The following is a 7,715-nucleotide window of genomic DNA, read 5'->3' on the forward strand; positions in this document are numbered from 1 at the left end:
AGCCATGGTATTTAGTCCATATACCACACCCCCTCAGCCCTAAGACCTGTATCCAGAACAGCCCTTAGCCATGGTATTTAGGCCATATACCACACCCCCTCAGCCCTAAGACCTGTATCCAGAACAGCCCTTAGCCATGGTATTTAGTCCATATACCACACCCCCTCAGCCCTAAGACCTGTATCCAGAACAGCCCTTAGCCGTGGTATTTAGTCCATATACCACACCCCCTCAGCCCTAAGACCTGTATCCAGAACAGCCCTTAGCCGTGGTATTTAGTCCATATACCACACCCCCTCAGCCCTAAGACCTGTATCCAGAACAGCCCTTAGCCATGGTATTTAGTCCATATACCACACCCCCTCAGCCCTAAGACCTGTATCCAGAACAGCCCTTAGCCGTGGTATTTAGGCCATATACCACACCCCCTCAGCCCTAAGACCTGTATCCAGAACAGCCCTTAGCCATGGTATTTAGTCCATATACCACACCCCCTCAGCCCTAAGACCTGTATCCAGAACAGCCCTTAGCCATGGTATTTAGTCCATATACCACACCCCCTCAGCCCTAAGACCTGTATCCAGAACAGCCCTTAGCCGTGGTATTTAGTCCATATACCACACCCCCTCAGCCCTAAGACCTGTATCCAGAACAGCCCTTAGCCATGGTATTTAGTCCATATACCACACCCCCTCAGCCCTAAGACCTGTATCCAGAACAGCCCTTAGCCATGGTATTTAGTCCATATACCACACCCCCTCAGCCCTAAGACCTGTATCCAGAACAGCCCTTAGCCATGGTATTTAGTCCATATACCACACCCCCTCAGCCCTAAGACCTGTATCCAGAACAGCCCTTAGCCGTGGTATTTAGGCCATATACCACACCCCCTCAGCCCTAAGACCTGTATCCAGAACAGCCCTTAGCCGTGGTATTTAGGCCATATACCACACCCCCTCAGCCCTAAGACCTGTATCCAGAACAGCCCTTAGCCGTGGTATTTAGGCCATATACCACACCCCCTCAGCCCTAAGACCTGTATCCAGAACAGCCCTTAGCCATGGTATTTAGTCCATATACCACACCCCCTCAGCCCTAAGACCTGTATCCAGAACAGCCCTTAGCCGTGGTATTTAGGCCATATACCACACCCCCTCAGCCCTAAGACCTGTATCCAGAACAGCCCTTAGCCGTGGTATTTAGGCCATATACCACACCCCCTCAGCCCTAAGACCTGTATCCAGAACAGCCCTTAGCCATGGTATTTAGTCCATATACCACACCCCCTCAGCCCTAAGACCTGTATCCAGAACAGCCCTTAGCCATGGTATTTAGGCCATATACCACACCCCCTCAGCCCTAAGACCTGTATCCAGAACAGCCCTTAGCCGTGGTATTTAGGCCATATACCACACCCCCTCAGCCCTAAGACCTGTATCCAGAACAGCCCTTAGCCATGGTATTTAGTCCATATACCACACCCCCTCAGCCCTAAGACCTGTATCCAGAACAGCCCTTAGCCATGGTATTTAGTCCATATACCACACCCCCTCAGCCCTAAGACCTGTATCCAGAACAGCCCTTAGCCATGGTATTTAGGCCATATACCACACCCCCTCAGCCCTAAGACCTGTATCCAGAACAGCCCTTAGCCGTGGTATTTAGTCCATATACCACACCCCCTCAGCCCTAAGACCTGTATCCAGAACAGCCCTTAGCCATGGTATTTAGGCCATATACCACACCCCCTCAGCCCTAAGACCTGTATCCAGAACAGCCCTTAGCCGTGGTATTTAGTCCATATACCACACCCCCTCAGCCCTAAGACCTGTATCCAGAACAGCCCTTAGCCATGGTATTTAGTCCATATACCACACCCCCTCAGCCCTAAGACCTGTATCCAGAACAGCCCTTAGCCGTGGTATTTAGTCCATATACCACACCCCCTCAGCCCTAAGACCTGTATCCAGAACAGCCCTTAGCCATGGTATTTAGTCCATATACCACACCCCCTCAGCCCTAAGACCTGTATCCAGAACAGCCCTTAGCCATGGTATTTAGTCCATATACCACACCCCCTCAGCCCTAAGACCTGTATCCAGAACAGCCCTTAGCCATGGTATTTAGGCCATATACCACACCCCCTCAGCCCTAAGACCTGTATCCAGAACAGCCCTTAGCCGTGGTATTTAGTCCATATACCACACCCCCTCAGCCCTAAGACCTGTATCCAGAACAGCCCTTAGCCATGGTATTTAGGCCATATACCACACCCCCTCAGCCCTAAGACCTGTATCCAGAACAGCCCTTAGCCGTGGTATTTAGTCCATATACCACACCCCCTCAGCCCTAAGACCTGTATCCAGAACAGCCCTTAGCCGTGGTATTTAGGCCATATACCACACCCCCTCAGCCCTAAGACCTGTATCCAGAACAGCCCTTAGCCATGGTATTTAGTCCATATACCACACCCCCTCAGCCCTAAGACCTGTATCCAGAACAGCCCTTAGCCGTGGTATTTAGGCCATATACCACACCCCCTCAGCCCTAAGACCTGTATCCAGAACAGCCCTTAGCCGTGGTATTTAGTCCATATACCACACCCCCTCAGCCCTAAGACCTGTATCCAGAACAGCCCTTAGCCGTGGTATTTAGTCCATATACCACACCCCCTCAGCCCTAAGACCTGTATCCAGAACAGCCCTTAGCCGTGGTATTTAGTCCATATACCACACCCCCTCAGCCCTAAGACCTGTATCCAGAACAGCCCTTAGCCATGGTATTTAGGCCATATACCACACCCCCTCAGCCCTAAGACCTGTATCCAGAACAGCCCTTAGCCGTGGTATTTAGTCCATATACCACACCCCCTCAGCCCTAAGACCTGTATCCAGAACAGCCCTTAGCCGTGGTATTTAGTCCATATACCACACCCCCTCAGCCCTAAGACCTGTATCCAGAACAGCCCTTAGCCATGGTATTTAGTCCATATACCACACCCCCTCAGCCCTAAGACCTGTATCCAGAACAGCCCTTAGCCATGGTATTTAGTCCATATACCACACCCCCTCAGCCCTAAGACCTGTATCCAGAACAGCCCTTAGCCATGGTATTTAGGCCATATACCACACCCCCTCAGCCCTAAGACCTGTATCCAGAACAGCCCTTAGCCATGGTATTTAGGCCATACACCCCCTCAGCCCTAAGACCTGTATCCAGAACAGCCCTTAGCCATGGTATTTAGGCCATATACCACACCCCCTCAGCCCTAAGACCTGTATCCAGAACAGCCCTTAGCCGTGGTATTTAGTCCATATACCACACCCCCTCAGCCCTAAGACCTGTATCCAGAACAGCCCTTAGCCATGGTATTTAGTCCATATACCACACCCCCTCAGCCCTAAGACCCAGCCCTTAGCCATGGTATTTAGTCCAATACCACACCCCCTCAGCCCTAAGACCTGTATCCAGAACAGCCCTTAGCCGTGGTATTTAGTCCATATACCACACCCCCTCAGCCCTAAGACCTGTATCCAGAACAGCCCTTAGCCGTGGTATTTAGTCCATATACCACACCCCCTCAGCCTAAGACCTGTATCCAGAACAGCCCTTAGCCATGGTATTTAGGCCATATACCACACCCCCTCAGCCCTAAGACCTGTATCCAGAACAGCCCTTAGCCATGGTATTTAGTCCATATACCACACCCCCTCAGCCCTAAGACCTGTATCCAGAACAGCCCTTAGCCGTGGTATTTAGTCCATATACCACCCCCCCTCAGCCCTAAGACCTGTATCCAGAACAGCCCTTAGCCGTGGTATTTAGTCCATATACCACACCCCCTCAGCCCTAAGACCTGTATCCAGAACAGCCCTTAGCCATGGTATTTAGTCCATATACCACACCCCCTCAGCCCTAAGACCTGTATCCAGAACAGCCCTTAGCCATGGTATTTAGTCCATTATACCACACACCCCCTCAGCCCTAAGACCTGTATCCAGAACAGCCCTTAGCCGTGGTATTTAGGCCATATACCACACCCCCTCAGCCCTAAGACCTGTATCCAGAACAGCCCTTAGCCGTGGTATTTAGTCCATATACCACACCCCCTCAGCCCTAAGACCTGTATCCAGAACAGCCCTTAGCCGTGGTATTTAGGCCATATACCACACCCCCTCAGCCCTAAGACCTGTATCCAGAACAGCCCTTAGCCATGGTATTTAGGCCATATACCACACCCCCTCAGCCCTAAGACCTGTATCCAGAACAGCCCTTAGCCATGGTATTTAGTCCATATACCACACCCCCTCAGCCCTAAGACCTGTATCCAGAACAGCCCTTAGCCGTGGTATTTAGTCCATATACCACACCCCCTCAGCCCTAAGACCTGTATCCAGAACAGCCCTTAGCCGTGGTATTTAGTCCATATACCACACCCCCTCAGCCCTAAGACCTGTATCCAGAACAGCCCTTAGCCATGGTATTTAGGCCATATACCACACCCCCTCAGCCCTAAGACCTGTATCCAGAACAGCCCTTAGCCATGGTATTTAGGCCATATACCACACCCCCTCAGCCCTAAGACCTGTATCCAGAACAGCCCTTAGCCGTGGTATTTAGTCCATATACCACACCCCCTCAGCCCTAAGACCTGTATCCAGAACAGCCCTTAGCCGTGGTATTTAGTCCATATACCACACCCCCTCAGCCCTAAGACCTGTATCCAGAACAGCCCTTAGCCATGGTATTTAGGCCATATACCACACCCCCTCAGCCCTAAGACCTGTATCCAGAACAGCCCTTAGCCATGGTATTTAGGCCATATACCACACCCCCTCAGCCCTAAGACCTGTATCCAGAACAGCCCTTAGCCATGGTATTTAGTCCATATACCCCCTCAGCCTTATTGATTAATACTAGTCCCTTTTTTTGCAATTTCGAAATTTGATGTTTGGAGAAACGTGGACACACACACACACACACACACACACACACACACACACACACACACACACACAGCAGGGGAACACACACACACACACACACACACACACACACACACAGCAGGGGAACACACACACACACACACACACACACACACACACACACACACACACACACACACACACACACACACACACACACACACACACACACACACACACACACACACACACACACACAGCAGGGGTTAGTCAGATAGTCAGATAGCTGGGGAACAGCCAGTTAGTCAGATAGCTGGGGAACAGCCAGTTAGTCAGATAGCTGGGGAACAGCCAGTTAGTCAGATAGCTGGGGAACAGCCAGTTAGTCAGATAGCAGGGGAACAGCCAGTTAGTCACATAGCAGGGGAACAGCCAGTTAGTCAGATAGCAGGGGAACAGCCAGTTAGTCACATAGCAGGGGAACAGCCAGTTAGTCAGATAGCAGGGAGCAGCCAGTTAGTCACATAGCAGGGGAACAGCCAGTTAGTCAGATAGCAGGGGAACAGCCAGTTAGTCAGATAGCTGGGGAACAGCCAGTTAGTCAGATAGCAGGGGAACAGCCAGTTAGTCACATAGCAGGGGAACAGCCAGTTAGTCACATAGCTGGGGAACAGCCAGTTAGTCACATAGCAGGGGAACAGCCAGTTAGTCACATAGCAGGGGAACAGCCAGTTAGTCACATAGCAGGGGAACAGCCAGTTAGTCACATAGCAGGGGAACAGCCAGTTAGTCACATAGCAGGGGAACAGCCAGTTAGTCAGATAGCAGGGGAACAGCCAGTTAGTCACATAGCTGGGGAACAGCCAGTTAGTCAGATAGCTGGGGAACAGCCAGTTAGTCACATAGCTGGGGAACAGCCAGTTAGTCACATGGCAGGGGAACAGCCAGTTAGTCACATAGCAGGGGAACAGCCAGTTAGTCAGATAGCTGGGGAACAGCCAGTTAGTCACATAGCTGGGGAACAGCCAGTTAGTCACATAGCAGGGGAACAGCCAGTTAGTCAGATAGCTGGGGAACAGCCAGTTAGTCACATAGCAGGGGAACAGCCAGTTAGTCAGATAGCTGGGGAACAGCCAGTTAGTCACATAGCTGGGGAACAGCCAGTTAGTCACATGGCAGGGGAACAGCCAGTGAGTCACACAGCAAGGGAACAGCCAGTGAGTCACACAGCAAGGGAACAGCCAGTGAGTCACACAGCAAGGGAACAGCCAGTGAGTCACACAGCAAGGGAACAGCCAGTTAGTCAAATAGCAGGGGAACAGCCAGTTAGTCACATAGCTGGGGAACAGCCAGTTAGTCACACAGCAGGGGAACAGCCAGTTAGTCACATAGCAGGGGAACAGCCAGTTAGTCACATAGCAGGGGAACAGCCAGTTAGTCAAATAGCAGGGGAACAGCCAGTTAGTCAAATAGCAGGGGAACAGCCAGTTAGTCAAATAGCAGGGGAACAGCCAGTTAGTCAGATAGCAGGGGAACAGCCAGTTAGTCAAATAGCAGGGGAACAGCCAGTTAGTCAAATAGCAGGGGAACAGCCAGTTAGTCAAATAGCAGGGGAACAGCCAGTTAGTCAGATAGCAGGGGAACAGCCAGTTAGTCAAATAGCAGGGGAACAGCCAGTTAGTCAAATAGCAGGGGAACAGCCAGTTAGTCAAATAGCAGGGGAACAGCCAGTTAGTCACACAGCAGGGGAACAGCCAGTGAGTCACACAGCAGGGGAACAGCCAGTTAGTCAAATAGCAGGGGAACAGCCAGTTAGTCAAATAGCAGGGGAACAGCCAGTTAGTCACACAAAAGGGAAACAGCCAGTTAGTCAGAGTTAAAGAGCCCCACCTTAAATCTTCTTTCCTCTGAGCAGTGAGATATATCTCGTAGATCTTTCCCCTGGGGATGGCCTCTGGAGGGATCAGCAGGCTGATGCCTAAACAACACCAACAGTAGAGAAGAAGAATAATGAATCCTAACACAAATAACACCACCACAGAAGAAGAGAGAGGCCAACATGACACAGGATGAGGATAACACACGCACACACACAAACACACACACACACACACACAGACAGAAGATAACAACAACTCAGTGCATACAATATGTGACAGCAAATACATGTATATAGAGAGAGACAGAGAGAGAGATAGAGAGAGAGAGAGAGAGAGAGAGAGAGAGAGAGAGAGAGAGAGAGAGAGAGAGAGAGAGAGAGAGAGAGACACAGAGAGAGAGAGAGAGAGAGAGAGAGAGAGAGAGAGAGAGAGAGAGAGAGAGAGAGAGAGAGAGAGAGAGAGAGAGAGAGAGAGAGAGAGACAGAGAGAGAGAGAGAGAGAGAGAGAGAGAGAGAGAGAGAGAGAGAGAAATGTCCTCATGTGTGTTACCTATATCCCCCCAATAGAATCTCCATACTTTAACAATGACAGCTTCTCAATTCTACACATATAGCTCATCTCTTGGCAGTAGTACTGTAGACTACTTTATCACTGACCTCAACCCAGAGTCTCTCAGAGTGTTCACAGTCAGCCCACTGACACCCCTATCAGACCACAGCAAAATCACACCACTTGAACAGAGCAATATTCAGTCATGAGGCATCAAAGCCAAAGGAAATGAATAATATTAAGAAATGCTATAGATGGAAGGAAAGTAGTGTAGAAATCTACCAAAAAACTATTAGGCAACTATTAAGTTTCACTGTAATAGTGAAGGTGTAAACTTGGCAGTAGAAAACCTAAACAGTAT

The 7,715-nt window shown here is 50.2% G+C and overlaps 1 protein-coding gene across 1 annotated transcript in view; it reads right to left on the bottom strand.

Annotated features, from left to right (window-relative positions):
- LOC311116515 (netrin receptor UNC5A-like) overlaps window positions 1-6,899 on the bottom strand; it is a gene marked incomplete at its 3' end in the record, with an annotated part of 18,349 nt that extends 11,450 nt beyond the window's left edge. Inside the window, exon 1 of the mRNA XM_084191603.1 lies at window positions 6,816-6,899. The remainder of the gene's footprint in view (window positions 1-6,815) is intronic.
- Between the last annotated feature and the right edge of the window lie 816 nt (window positions 6,900-7,715).

The sequence above is a fragment of the Coregonus lavaretus genome (assembly GCF_964263955.1).
Source record: "Coregonus lavaretus genome assembly, contig: HAP1_SCAFFOLD_4006, whole genome shotgun sequence".
Lineage (NCBI taxonomy): Eukaryota > Metazoa > Chordata > Actinopteri > Salmoniformes > Salmonidae > Coregonus > Coregonus lavaretus.